This window comes from Procambarus clarkii, chromosome 17, assembly GCF_040958095.1.
Source record: "Procambarus clarkii isolate CNS0578487 chromosome 17, FALCON_Pclarkii_2.0, whole genome shotgun sequence".
In the NCBI taxonomy this organism is placed as follows: Eukaryota; Metazoa; Arthropoda; class Malacostraca; order Decapoda; family Cambaridae; genus Procambarus; species Procambarus clarkii.
In genome coordinates, this window is record NC_091166.1 from 3,781,921 (window position 1) to 3,797,390 (window position 15,470).

The 15,470-nt window shown below is 38.2% G+C and overlaps 1 pseudogene; it reads left to right on the forward strand.

Annotated features, from left to right (window-relative positions):
• The first annotated feature begins 12,934 nt into the window (after positions 1-12,934).
• On the forward strand, positions 12,935-13,684 carry LOC123752635 (dnaJ homolog subfamily C member 17 pseudogene; annotated as a pseudogene).
• The last annotated feature ends 1,786 nt before the right edge of the window (positions 13,685-15,470 follow it).

The following is a 15,470-nucleotide window of genomic DNA, read 5'->3' on the forward strand; positions in this document are numbered from 1 at the left end:
TGTGAAGATATGGGATGCTCATATTTAGTTTAGCTAGGTTGAATTTAGTCAAATTTGCGAAGTATATTTTTTATAGATTTAGATGAATTTAAGTTTTAACAAGATGCATTTTGATAAGATATAGCAAATTTGTCTAAAATTATCATAGAAAATACTGACTTCACCTAACCCCACCTGCCCTAACATAACTAAGGCTAGAACAAATAAGTCTGTTAGATGATTTGAATAAATACATAAATATGGGTGGTCTGATTGGAGAGGATGTAACAAGGAAGGTATTAATTAGACATTAAAACAGTGGACATATGTTAGATGAATAGTTTAGCACTAATAATGTTGATATCTTAATGGAAAAAGAATGTGTTATATATTGAGATAGGAAGTCATATGCACCATTTTTATATGTGAAATTCTGACTTTTGGGGAGTTGGTTAAACTCAGCATATTATAATTAATGTCCTAAATATACCCAGAAAAATATCATGCAAATTGTGTATTGTTTGACCTAGTTGGTTGTGTTTGTACATATATAGCACAATTAATATACTTGTGTATTAATTGTGCAGATTATGTATTTTGCATAAGTTGTATGATTATTGCAATTATGTATTGATTATATTTCTATAAATTGTGTATTGTTTTGTGAAAGTTGTATGTATTAATTGTATATGTTTTTGTATGTGTATTTGCGGAAATTGCTTAGTTGTGTATTTAATGAATATGTGCTAGTTATGTATTGTTCATATTTGGTAAGTTGTGTATTGTTCATATTTTGGTAAGTTGTGTATTGGTTATATTTTTGAGCGAGTTGTGTAAATGTCGCAATTGTATTTGTGTAAATCGTGTATTTATGCTAGTTGTGTATTTTCGTATTTGGGGTAGTTGTGTATTGTACGTATTTGTGCTAGATATGCATTTGTACAAGTTGTGTAATAATTATGAAAGATGTGTAATATTTGTATAAGTTGTGTATTAATTGCGCATGTTGTGTAATTGCATATGGACGAATTGTTTATTTATACCTTTGTGTATTGATTGTCATTGTGCAAGTTGAGTAATTATATAGCAAGTTTTCTTGTATTAATTGTGCAAAGATGTAAAATAATTACACAAACTGTGTAATAATTGTCCATGTTTTATAATAATTTTTGTGATAATAGTGCATTTATGCAAGTTGTGTTTTTAATATTTGTTGAAGTGGAACTGGTGCAACTGTATTTGTGTGTGAATATTGTGTATTTTGTGTAAGCTCTGTAATCTGATAAAATAGATCTTCATGGTGTAAGTGTATTTTGGTTTATGAGACAATGTGTGGGTATTTCGTGAAAATTATGTTTGTGAAATTGTGTAATTTTAGTGAAAGCGCATTTTTGATTGTCTAAATGCATAAGCATTTTGATATATTTGTGCAAAATACTGTACTTTGTGTAAATGTCATACTCTGAGTGTCCATGCAGTATTGTGTAAATGCTACATTTTCATGTCCAACTGATATATTTTTGCATGTAAATGTTATATTTTTGTCTATAAATGACATATTTTTGTGTGATGGCATATTTTGAGTGTAAATAATATATTTTGCGAATAAATGGCATATTTGGTGTGTAGATGCTGTATTTTCTGTGTGCATGGCATAAATTGCATCTGATTAATGGGGAAATAGTGGCAAAAAACTAGGCTATTCTCTATGAATGTATAGGTTGTGGAGTATGAGTAGGTATGTATGCTTGTATTTGCGACTGTTGGTTTAGAAACAAGTTACCTGATTTGCGTAGCAAATCTAGGATTTTTTGAGGTGTAGAAATGATTAGCCTATGAATATAGTGGCTAGCATCCAGCTGAGTTGCTAGATGGATGAATTGAGGTGCGACATTTGGATAGCTATTTGATGGATGTGAGGACAGTTGACTAGCCTATGAACACAGCCACTAATCCGCTGTACTGCCAGATGTGTGGTAACTACTTGTGGATTATAGTAGAATATCTAGCTATAGGGTTTCATAATTGCTGTTGTGTATAAAACTAGAATAAGAGCTATTTATTAAAACTATTATTGTAAACAAATGCTTTAAGTGGGATCCCTTGGTTGTTTTAAGCATAGGGTGGACATGAATGAGATTGGGTGGAAATATATAGGAGCTGCCTCGTATGTGCCAATAGGACCTCTGCAGTTACCTTTATTCTTATGTTCAGCTCACCTGCTATGCTGCCAGATGTACGATTCTGCTTAAATTGCAGTACGACATTTGGGCTGCTGTTATACTTTTGAACTTATCACTGAATAATGATTACAGTTGTGGATGACTAAAATGTATATTCTTAGTCCTCTGATTAGGTTAGGTGGGGATGGCTAGTCTACTCATTTTTGAATAATAACATTAAATACATATGTCAGTAGAACGCTAAAGGCCGCATTGGTCAATGGCCAGCAATATCTTATCCCTATACCTGAGGTCGCTTTTCGTGATGTCGCCAAACAAAAACAACAATACCTGGTCTGTAGAATGCATTTGTTTGTTATATATAATAAGTTAGGTTAGGTTAGGTTAGAATGGTTTGATTGGGTTTATGAATATCAGAAAATATGAGCAATGAGCAAAAATACGAGCCATTGTAGCTGAATATCAACTTTGATGAAGCACAGAGTACAGTTGAGGTATTAAGCCAGATTAAGAGTTCACACTTATGTGTGAACCTCCTGGGATCCGCATTTACGGCGTTGGCGCCTCGCACCGCATTAGGGATGATGACGTTAGAAAAAGAAGGCAACTGCAGAAGGCCTTATTTAAGAAACATGAGAGGCTTGCTTTTACTGAATGTAGTATTCCTATATATGTACACCGAATGAGTATTTTGATTTGTTATATGCTACCGCAAGGTGTAAGGGAGGTATGTTCTTGAGTGAATGTGAGATGCGCATATCCATTTATGAGTTTATGCAGTAATATTGGATTACTACTGAAATTACATTGAAGTCACCATGCCTGGCAGGGGACTGTTAGTTTATACAGTAATGTTGGATTAGTACTGAAATCGCATTGAAGTCACCACGCCTGGCAGGGGACTGTTTTTATACAAATGAAAGATAGTAAGTTTTCATTTTTATTTTGCCCTATGCTCAATAAGCAATTTCTGAAGAAAGATTGACAAAGCTTAAATTACATTCTCTAGAAAGGCAAAGAAATAGAGGTGACATGATAGAGCTGTGAATGAATGGACATGATAAAGGGGGAATATTAATAGACTACTAAAATTATCAACACTAGACAGAACATGAAACAATGGACATAAATTGGAATAAGTTTAAGATTTAGGAAAAAGACCTGGGTAAATACTGGTTCTGTAAACAGGGTTTGAAGTCATTTCTTATGTTATTATTATGTAATCTTAGCTATAAAATGATCTTAGACAATAGGAAACAGTACGGCAATACCTTATTGAGAAAAACGAGCTTATAATGATTAACGCCATTGCACATTAGGCTTGACAGAAGGCAGCATTTGAATCCCCCTTTGCTATAAATATTGAAAATGGGAATAATTACACTGTAACAGAAAACGGACTTATACAGGGAAAATGAAGACGGGGGTGACGTCATTATCCATTAGCGATGCCTGTGCAGGGTTGCTCAGGTAACGAAATATGATGGGGCCAGGAGCCGGCCTTTTAATCCCCAGGTAAGTTGATGACGTCATTGACCATTGGCTATGCCTGTGCATGGGTCAGGCCATGAAAGAAAATTCGAGAAAACCCTGGGGCCAATGACCGGCTTTTTAATCCCCTTTAACATGCCTGTGCAGGGTCACTAAGCTAACGAAATTTGGGGATGACTGGAGGCGGCCGTTTAATCCCCTTGAGCGAAAATGGCAGGGGCCATAGAGCGACTTGTATAAAACCCAGGGTGCGTAGACCAGCCCCTGAAAAAACGGACGGTCTAAAAGTTGAAAATAGCCCGGCGCCATAGACCGGCCGTGGGAAAAAGCAAAAGGGACGGTCTAAAACGTTGAAAATAGACCGGCCGTGGGAAAAAGCAAAACGGACGGTCTAAAAAGTTGAAAATAGCCCGGCCGTGGGAAAAAGCAAAACGGACGGTCTAAAAAGTTGAAAATAGCCCGGCCGTGGGAAAAAGCAAAACGGACGGTCTAAAACGTTGAAAATAGACCGGTCGTGGGAAAAAGCAAAACGGATGGTCTAAAAAGTTGAAAATAGCCCGGCCGTGGGAAAAAGCAAAACGGACGGTCTAAAAAGTTGAAAATAGACCGGCCGTGGGAAAAAGCAAAAGGGACGGTCTATGGCCCGGTTTACACTACTGTAGAGGGGGGCTGGAGCTACAGGTCCAGGACCAACCCCATGCCAATAGAGGGGGGGGGGACTGGAGCTACAGGTCCAGGACCACCCCCTTGCCAGTAGAGGGGGCTGGAGCTACAGCTACAGCACCAACCTCCTGCCAGTAGAGGGGGCCTGGAGCTACAGGTTCAGCACCAACCCCCTGCCAGTAGAGGGGGGCTGGAGCTACAGTTCCAGCACCAACCCCCCTCCTAGTAGAGGGGGGCTGGAGTTACAGGTCCAGCACCAACCCCCTGCCAGTAGAAGGGGGCTGGAGCTACAGGTCCAGCACCATCCCCCTGCCAGTAGAGGGGGGTTGGAGTTACTGGTTCAGGACCAACCCCACCCTGCCCGTAGAGGGGGCTGCAGCTACAGGTCCAGCACCAACCCCCTGCCAGTAATAGGCGGGGCTAGAGCTACAGGTCCAGCATCAACCCCCTGCCAGTAGAGGGGGCTGGAGCTACAGATTCAGGGCCAATATAAATTGGATAAGTTTAGATTTAGGAAAGACTTGGGTAAATACTGGTTCAGTAACAGGGTTCTTGATTTGTGGAACCAATTGCCGCATAACATTGTGGAGGTGGGGTCCCACGATTGTTTCAAGCATGGGATGGACATGTATATGAGTGGGATTGGGTGGTTATAAATAGGAGCTGCCTCGTATGGGCCAATAGGCCTTCTGCAGTTGCCTTTGTTCTTATGTTCTTATTAAATCCACATCGAAATCCCCTTTTACGTCAACTATCGCTGGGTTCATGTCTCGCTCTAAGACCGGCCCACACCCCATACCCAAGAGTTTCCAATCTATTTGACCCAAAAAATTTCTTAGGCTATTAAAATCAACTTTTCGAAAATCTGGCACTTTAACAGAATTTTCTCCTACAGGTCTATTCCATTCTATGCTAAATCTGATTACTTTGTGATCACTGTTCCCTAGCTCACTCCCTATTTCGATGTCATTAATTTGTGTTTCCCTGTTAGTTAACACTAAATCTAAAATATTATTTTCCCGCGTTGGTTCCTTAATGTGTTGCGTAAGAAAGCAATCGTCAATTAATTCTAGAAAATCTTCTGCTTCACTATTCCCAGTTTTGTTCACCCAGTTTATTCCACTAAAATTAAAGTCACCCATGACATAAATACTGTTAGATCTAGATATTTCATTCCATAGATGCTTTGCTTCCATTCTGTCTAAATTTGGTGGCCTATATATAACTCCTATTATAATATTATTTGCTTTTTCGTTTAATTCTATCCAAATAGTTTCTGTGTGGGGCTCAGTTTTGATTCCCTCTTTGAGACTACATTTCAAATTGTCCCTAACATATATGGCTACTCCCCCTCCTCGTCTAATATATCTATCTGTGTGAAATAGTTTAAATCCATTTATTTGATATTCAGCTAATAGTTCTCTATTTTCTACGTTCATCCACGTTTCGGTAAGTGCAATAATATCTATTTTTCTGTGCAGACAAGAGCATTTAATTCATTAATTTTATTTCTTAGACTTCTACTGTTAGTGTAATATATCCTAAGTGAATTGTTTTTTTGAGGCCCTTTTCTTTCCCTGATCATTTTGCCAATTCTTTTCTCCCACGAACACATACTTTTATTACCTCCTTCCTCCAAATCAATTCCCATACCACTATCTACTAACAGTTTAAACCCAAACAAACACCTCTAACCACTGGTTCCAACGAGTTCGCAACAGCAACAACCCCAGCCCCCGATAGATGCACCCCATCACGAGCATACATTTCATTTCTTCCATAGAAGCATTCCCAGTTTTCTTTGATTCTTAAACAAATAGTAAAACTCAAACCAAACAAATCCCCAGGGCCGGATGAAGTGTTTGCCAGGGTGCTTAGAGAATGCAAAGAGGAGCTGTGTGACCCAATGTCAACCATATTTAATAAATCAATAGAGTCAGGCAGAGTGCCAGAGTTTTGGAAAGCTAACCAGTCGCAACATGGTTTTATAAATGGCCGTTCATAAGAACATAAGAACAAAGGCAACTGCAGAAGGCCTATTGGCTCATACGAGGCAGCTCCTATTTATAACCACCCAATCTCACTCATATACTTGTCCAACCCGCGCTTGAAACAATCGAGGGACCCCCACCTCCAGCACGTTACGCGGTAATTGGTTCCACAAATCAACAACCCTGTTACTGAACCAGTATTTACCCAAGTCTTTCCTAAATCTAAACTTATCCAATTTATACCAATTGTTTTGTGTTCTGTCTTGTGTTGATACTTTTAATACCCTATTAATATCTCCTTTGTTATGTCCATTCATCCACTTGTAAACCACTATCATGTCACCCCTAACTCTTCGCCTTTCCAGTGAATGCAATTTAAGCTTTGTTAATCTTTCTTCATATGAAAGATTCCTAATTTGGGGAATTAGAAATCTTTTCAATCGAAAATTTCGAAAATCAGATTTACGAAAAGCTGATTTTAATAGCCTAAGAATTTTTTTGGGTCAAATAGATAGGAAACTCTTGGGTATGGAGTGTGGGCCGGTCTTGGAGCGAGACATGAACCCAGCGACAGGTGACGTAAAAGGGGATTTCGATGTGGATTTAATATATAACTTATTTAAGAATATTCTAAACAAAGCACAGGAACGTAATATACCATACAAATTGAATAGATCGAATACTAATGACCGAAAGTGGATAACATAATTTAAAGAACCTTATAGGTAAAAAGAGAAATTGGTACAAAAGGATTAAGAATGGGGAAGTAAGGTTAGAACAGGAATTAATACAACTGGTTAGAAATGTTAAAAAAGAGATTAGGAAAGCAAAAAGAAACTATGAAGTTCGCATAGCAGAGCAAGCAAAGTCAAATCCTAAAGGGTTTTTTCAGTTATATCGAACTAAGACTACGGAAAGGATAGGTCCATTAAAATCTGAGACAGGTCAAATAACGGATAATGACAAGGAGATGAGTAGTATTTTTAACAAATATTTTATATCTGTATTTACTAAAGAAGAACTTAACAATATGCCTTCAGCCGAACAAGTCTATGTGGGTGTGGATGAGGACAGGTTGACTAGTTTAGTAGTTACCAGGGAGGATGTAATTAAACAATTAGAAAAACTAAAACCAAACAAATCCCCAGGGCCGGATGAAGTGTTTGCCAGGGTGCTTAAAGAATGCAAAGAGGAGCTTTCCGACCCACTGTCTACCATATTTAATAAATCAATAGAGTCAGGCAGAGTGCCAGAGTCATGGAAGGTAGCTAATGTGGTACCAATTTTTAAGAAAGGAGATAGATCACTTGCGTCAAACTATCGGCCAATTAGCCTAACGTCTATTGTGGAAAAGTTACTTGAATCAATAATTGCAAATACAATTCGTCTCCATCTTGAAAAACAAATTAATAAATGAGTCGCAACATGGTTTTACAAATGGCCGTTCATGTTTAACAAATTTGCTAACTTTTTATTCCAGCATAGTTGAGGCAGTTGATAGTGGTAAGGATTGTGATGTTGTGTACCTTGACTTTAGCAAAGCTTTTGATACAGTGCCACATGAAAGACTAATTAAAAAAATAAAAGCTCATGGTACTGGGGGGTGCTATATTAACTTGGATTAGGGCATGGCTATTCCAAAGGAAACAGAGTTAGTATAAATGGGGTTAAGTCAGAGTGGGATAATGTTGTTAGTGGAGTACCTCAGGGCTCTGTCCTGGGACCTCTGTTGTTTATAATATATAAGAACATAAGAACATAAGAACAAAGGTAACTGCAGAAGGCCTATTGGCCCATACGAGGCAGCTCCTATTCTATAACCACCCAATCCCACTCATATACTTGTCCAACCCGTGCTTGAAACAATCGAGGGACCCCACCTCCACAATGTTACGCGGCAATTGGTTCCACAAATCAACAACCCTGTTACTGAACCAGTATTTACCCAAGTCTTTCCTAAATCTAAACTTATCCAATTTATATCCATTGTTTCGTGTTCTGTCCTGTGTTGATACTTTTAATACCCTATTAATATCCCCGCGGTTATGTCCATTCATCCACTTGTAAACCTCTATCATGTCACCCCTAACTCTTCGCCTTTCCAGTGAATGCAACTTAAGCTTTGTTAATCTTTCTTCATATGAAAGATTTCTAATTTGGGGAATTAACTTAGTCATCCTACGCTAGACACGTTCAAGTGAATTTATATCCATTCTATAATATGGCGACCAAAACTGAACTGCATAATCTAAATGGGGCCTAACTAGAGCAAGATATAGCTTGAGAACCACACCAGGTGTCTTGTTACTAACGCTGCGATTAATAAATCCAAGTGTCCGATTTGCCTTATTACGAACATTTATGCATTGATCCTTTTGTTTTAAATTCTTACTAATCATAACTCCCAGATCCCTTTCGCAATCCGACTTCGCAATCACAACACCATCTAGCTCGTATCTTGTAACTCTATCATCATTACCTAACCTCAGAACTTTACATTTATCAGCATTAAACTGCATCTGCCAATCCTTTGACCATTTCAAAACCCTATCTAGATCAACTTGAAGTGATAGTGAGTCCTCCTCCGAATTAATTTCCCTACCGATTTTCGTATCATCGGCAAATTTGCAAATGTTGCTACTCAAACCTGAATCTAAATCATTTATATATATTATAAACAACAGAGGTCCCAGGACAGAGCCTTGAGGCACTCCACTTACAACATTTTCCCACTCTGACTTGATTCCATTTATACTAACTCTCTGTTTCCTTTGGTATAGCCATGCCCTAATCCAGCTTAATATAGCACCCCCAATACCATGAGACTCTATCTTTTTAATCAGTCTTTCATGTGGCACTGTATCAAAAGCTTTGCTAAAGTCAAGGTATACAACATCGCAATCCTTACCACTATCAACTGCCTCAACAATGCTAGAATAAAAAGATAACAAATTTGTTAAACATGAACGGCCATTTATAAAACCATGTTGCGACTCAATTATTAATTTATGTTTTTCAAGATGAAGACGAATTTTATTTGCTATTATAGATTCGAGTAACTTTCCCACAATAGACGTTAGGCTAATTGGTCGATAGTTAGACGCAAGTGATGTATCTCCTTTCTTAAAAACTGGTATCACATTAGCAACTTTCCAAAACTCTGGCACTCTGCCTGACTCTATTGATTTATTAAATATGGTTGACAGTGGGTCACAAAGCTCCTCTTTGCATTCTTTAAGCACCCTGGCAAACACTTCATCCGGCCCTGGGGATTTGTTTGGTTTGAGTTTTACTATTTGTTTAAGAACATCCTCCCTGGTAACTGCTAAACTCGTCAACCTGTCCTCGTCCCCACCCACATAGACTTGTTCGGCTGAAGGCATATTGTTAAGTTCCTCTTTAGTAAATACAGATACAAAATATTTATTAAAAATACTACTCATCTCTTCATCACTATCTGTTATTTGACCTGTCTCAGTTTTTAATGGACCTATCCTTTCCCTAGTCTTAGTACGATATAACTGAAAAAACCCTTTAGGATTTGTCTTTGCTTGCCCTGCTATGCGAACTTCATAGTTTCTTTTTGCTTTCCTTATCTCTTTTTTAACATTTCTAACCAGTTGTACGAATTCCTGTTCTAAAGTGACCTCCCCATTTTTAATCCTTTTGTACCAAGCTCTCTTTTTACCTATAAGGTTCTTCAAATTCTTTGTTATCCACTTTGGGTCATTAGTATACGATCTATTCAATTTGTATGGTATACTACGTTCCTGTGCTTTGTTTAGAATATTCTTAAATAAGTTATATATTGAATCCACATCGAAATCCCCATTTAAGTCACCTATCGCTGGGTTCATGTCTCGCTCCAAGACCGGCCCACACCCCATACCCAAGCCTTTCCAATCAATTTGACCCAAAAAATTTCTTAGGCTATTAAAATCAGCTTTTCGAAAATCTGGCACTTTAACAGAATTTTCTCCTACTGGTCTATTCCATTCTATGCTAAATCTGATTTCTTTGTGATCACTGCTCCCTAGCTCACTCCCTATTTCGATGTCATTAATTTGCGTTTCCCTGTTAGTTAACACTAAATCTAAAATATTATTTTCCCGTGTTGGTTCCTTAATGTGTTGCGTAAGAAAGCAATCGTCAATTAATTCTAGAAAATCTTCTGCTTCACTATTCCCTGTTTTGTTCAACCAGTTTATTCCGCTAAAATTAAAGTCACCCATGACATAAATACTGTTAGATCTAGATGCTCTAGATATTTCATCCCATAGATGCTTTGCTTCCATTCTGTCTAAATTTGGTGGCCTATATATTACTCCTATTATAATATTATTAGCTTTTTCGTTTAATTCAATCCAAATAGTTTCTGTGTGTGGCTCAGTTTTGATTCCCTCTTTGAGACTACATTTCAAATTGTCCCTAACATATATGGCTACTCCACCTCCTCGTCTAATATATCTATCTGTGTGAAATAGTTTAAATCCATATATTTGATATTCAGCTAATAGTTCTCTATTTTCTACATTCATCCACGTTTCGGTAAGTGCAATAATATCTATTTTTTCTGTGCAGACAAGAGCATTTAATTCGTTAATTTTATTTCTTAGACTTCTACTGTTAGTGTAATATACCCTAAGTGAATTGTTATTTTGCGGACCTTCTCTTTCCCTGATCGTTTTGCCAATTCCTTTCTCCCACAAACACATACTTTTATTACCTCCTTCCTCCAAATCAATTCCCATACCTCTATCTACTAACAGTTTAAACCCAAACAAACACCTCTAACCACTTCTTCTAGCGAGTTCGCAACAGCAACAACCCCAGCTCTCGATAGATGCACCCCATCACGAGCATACATTTCATTTCTTCCATAGAAGTGTTCCCAGTTGTCTATGAAAGATATTGCATTTGATTTGCAATATCTTTCCAGCCGGCAATTGACACCAAGTGCCCTCGATATCCATTCATTTCCCACTCCCTTTCTTGGAAGAATGCCACATATGATCGGGATTCCTCCCTTGCTCCTAACTAACTCTATGGCTGTTTTATACCTCTGAATCAGTTCCTCACTCCTGACTCGACCAACATCATTTCCTCCCACGCTAATGCAATGAATGGGATTGTTCCCATTACCAGCCATAATATCATTCATGTTGTTTATAATATCACCAATGCCAGCTCCGGGATAGCAAACCCTTAACCTGTTCCCCCTATCTCTAGCACAAAACGTTCTATCCAAATACCTTATCTGGGAATCTCCCACAACTAATGTTTGCTTAGGTACTTCCTTTACTTTCTGTAAAGGAAGTATATATAAATGATTTAAATTCAGGTTTGAGTAGCAACATTTACAAATTTGCCGATGATACGAAAATCGGTAGGGAAATTAATTCGGAGGAGGACTCACTATCACTTCAAGTTGATCTAGATAGGGTTTTGAAATGATCAAATGATTGGCAAATGCAGTTTAATGCTGATAAATGTAAAGTTCTGAGGCTAGGTAATGATGATAGAGTTACAAGATACGAGCTAGATGGTGTTGAGATTGCGAAGTCGGATTGCGAAAGGGATCTGGGAGTTATGATTAGTAAGAATTTAAAACAAAAGGATCAATGCATAAATGTTCGTAATAAGGCGAATAGGACACTGGGATTTATTAATCGAAGCGTTAGTAACAAGACACCTGGTGTGGTTCTTAAGCTATATCTTGCACTGGTTAGGCCCCATTTATATTATGCAGTTCAGTTTTGGTCGCCGTATTATAGAATGGATATAAATTCACTTGAACGTGTCCAACGTAGGATGACTAAGTTAATTCCCCAAATTAGAAATCTTTCATATGAAGAAAGATTAACAAAGCTTACGTTGCATTCACTGGAAAGGCGAAGAGTTAGGGGTGACATGATAGAGGTTTACAAGTGGATGAATGGACATAACAGGGGGGATATTAATAGGGTATTAAAAATATCAACACAAGACAGAACACGAAACAATGGGTATAAATTGGATAAGTTTAGATTTAGGAAAGACTTGGGTAAATACAACAAACAGGGTTGTTGATTCGTGGAACCAATTGTCGCGTAACGTGGTGGAGGTGGTGTCCCTCGATTGTTTCAAGCGCGGGTTGGACAAGTATATGAGTGGGATTAGGTGGTTATAGAATAGGAGCTGCCTCGTATGGGCCAATAGGCCTTCTGCAGTTACCTTTGTTCTTATGTTCTTAATTAAGTTAGTCATCCTACGTTGGACACGTTCAAGTGAAATTATATCCATTCTATAGTACGGCGACCAAAACTGAACTGCATAATCTAAATGGGGCTAACCAGAGCTTTATTCTTATGATCCTATGTTCAAACCTGAATCTAAATAATTTATATATATTATGATTAACAGAGGTTCCAGGACTATGTTTTTATATTGAGAGAGATGCTACATGTCTCCTCCCAGTGAGATGTACGTAGGATATAAATTAACTAACATTTGACGTCTTTACATATGACTGTTGACAGCAAGCTGAGGACAGAGATCATTCGCTCCAGAAACGCGTAATAAAACATAAGAAGCAGCTGTCGAAAATATTAGCTCTTGTGAAAGTGGTAGTGACGCATTGAGGACGTTATGTCGCAGGAACATAATACGAAACTATCGAAACTGGACTTCTATCAAATTCTGGGGATAACTATTGATGCCGAGGAAAAGGAGATTAAGAAATCGTACAGACAAAGAGCTCTTAAATGTCATCCGGATAAGAATCCAGATAACCCATTCGCTACTGATGAATTTGACAAACTTAAGAAAATTCTTGAGATTTTGTTAGATCCAGGAACACGTAAAGCATATGACAAGACCCTCAAGAGTCGTAAAGCAGCAGCTGCCAGAGCCCGTGAACATGTTACCAGATCACAGAAACTAAGGTCAGATTTGGAGGAACGGGAACGACGTGTTCAACGCAGTAGGGAACAGCAAGATATGTCACAAGAAGAACAGTTTCGACGTGAATTGAAAAGATTGGACAAGGAGGGCGAGCAACTTATTTTGGAGGAACTGGATCGAGTAAATAGGGAGGTAGGGGCAGAGCTTTTTTGGAGTTCATCTAAAGTCTCCAAAAGCAGTGAACCTCCAGCTATGGACACACGGGGTCACAAAGTTAAAGTTAAGTGGATGTCAACAGACGATTGGCCAGGGTATTCCCAGCAGGAAATTAACCAACTCTTCTATAAGTGGGGAGACATCAATGCTCTGGTTATGGTGCAGAAAAATAGAAAAGGAACAGCATTAATAGAATATAAGACCAAAAATGCAGCGGATATGGCAGTGCAGTTTGAGAGAGGTCAAACTGGCAAACCAGTAAAAGTTACACACATGTGAGAGGCACCTCACAAAAAGCCTCATATCCTCCAAAAAGAATCCTAAAAATTATGAGTGTAAGGACAAATCCAATTTAAACTTTGAATCTAGTTGTCGTGAATCAGTAGAGAATGTGAGCCAAACCAGTTAAATGTTTCTCAATCAAATTTTATAATAATAAACAAGTTGTTTGATTGCTTTGGATGAAAATAATCTTTTATAATTTGTACAAAAATATATATCTCATGTTGTCTTGATTTGTCCAAGAAACCGACCTTCAAATACTTCTTACTTAGTTTTATTTTCCCATTATGTGTGTTGCATGTCTCTGTCTGCGGAGGCATACTTCTCTGTTCCTTAGAGAAGGGTGGTAGACACCACAAGAGTGGTAGGTGGGAACTGCTAGAGTGATAGACACTCAGATCCCTACGTCTGGGATACTCTTGGATGTAGGTTCGATTAATATATTCCCCTTTATTATTAATTATTAATTACCCCTCACAGAGCAGCCATGAGACCCCCCATAACAGTAGATCTACTTTTGAAGCGAAGGGGGAAGGTGCGAAATGGACGGCATTTGTGAACACTGGCAGTAAAGGAAATTTCACGAAAAATTCAGCCTTCAACAAGTTGAGACATTTTACCTTAGGAGTTGTGGAAATAATTTGACTGGGCAAAAATTTAATGGGCAAAAGATAGACATCTTGGGACAAGATAACTTTGACATAAGTAAGTTTTCTAGAGACATTTTAATCGGTATGGATTTCTTGAAAAGATTTGATTACTCCTAGTCTGCACAAAAGTTGCGAGGAACTGCAGATTGTAGCTGGGAAAGATTTTTTATGTTGAAATGGTCGACCATCCTCCATTAGTGGCTTTAATTAAAAGGAAGCAGAAGTATAGCGTAAATTACCCAAAATTACTTTTCATGTCTCTTCCAGACACTAATAAGAGGTCATGTGGGATGTATGCACTGACCAAGCAAAAGTTGCCCACCACATTTTGTAAAATTCATTAAAGTGTCCGTGGGATGTCACATCCTACCAGGAAATACCCTACAGGTGCCTGGAAGATGTCAAGTAATAATTCCTCACCATCTAATTGTGGTGCTTGATTAAGGTGCACTTATTCCAATAAACTCAACGACACTGAAGCCGCTTCCGTCCCGAGAGAGAGGGAGAGACCGTTGTACATCTACGTCCTGTTCTACTGTGGTCACCTGTTGTTTCAGTCTCATCCATCATTACTGTTTTGTGACCTCGAGTTGAAAATTGAGCCGTGTCTCTTTAGCAAGGTTCACCCAGCAGGCTGCAGCCAGCCACAGACTGTCACCTGTCGGTCGTGCTATCTGGTCGGATAGTTCTATCATTCTTCAGCAGAAACCGGAATGGTGTACAAGAGGACGAGGATGCTCCACATTCTAAAATTGGTGGTCGTCGAAACTACAATCAACTACACGTCACTGGTCTAACAGATTTTTTTTTTAACATTTGTTGTGTAATAATGTTAAAATGTTATGTTTGCTCTATTTTGTTATTGTATTCAATTTCTGAAAAAATTAAGATCTCTGAATACCTAGGAATGTAATTTTGGAAAACCTAAATGTTGAAAACTAGAAATATAGTAGTGAAATTCTATTAAAGTGGAAATGTACAATTTTTTCACATGGACCCGTTCTCGAGATAGAGCTCTCTAGTATGAGAGTTATTGCAATGTGTCTAGGACGTAGGCTCTGGAAAATGATAATTGTCATTTTCTTGTTCCGCATTCATTGGTGCAAGAGGGGTTGACAACATTAACTTTATAC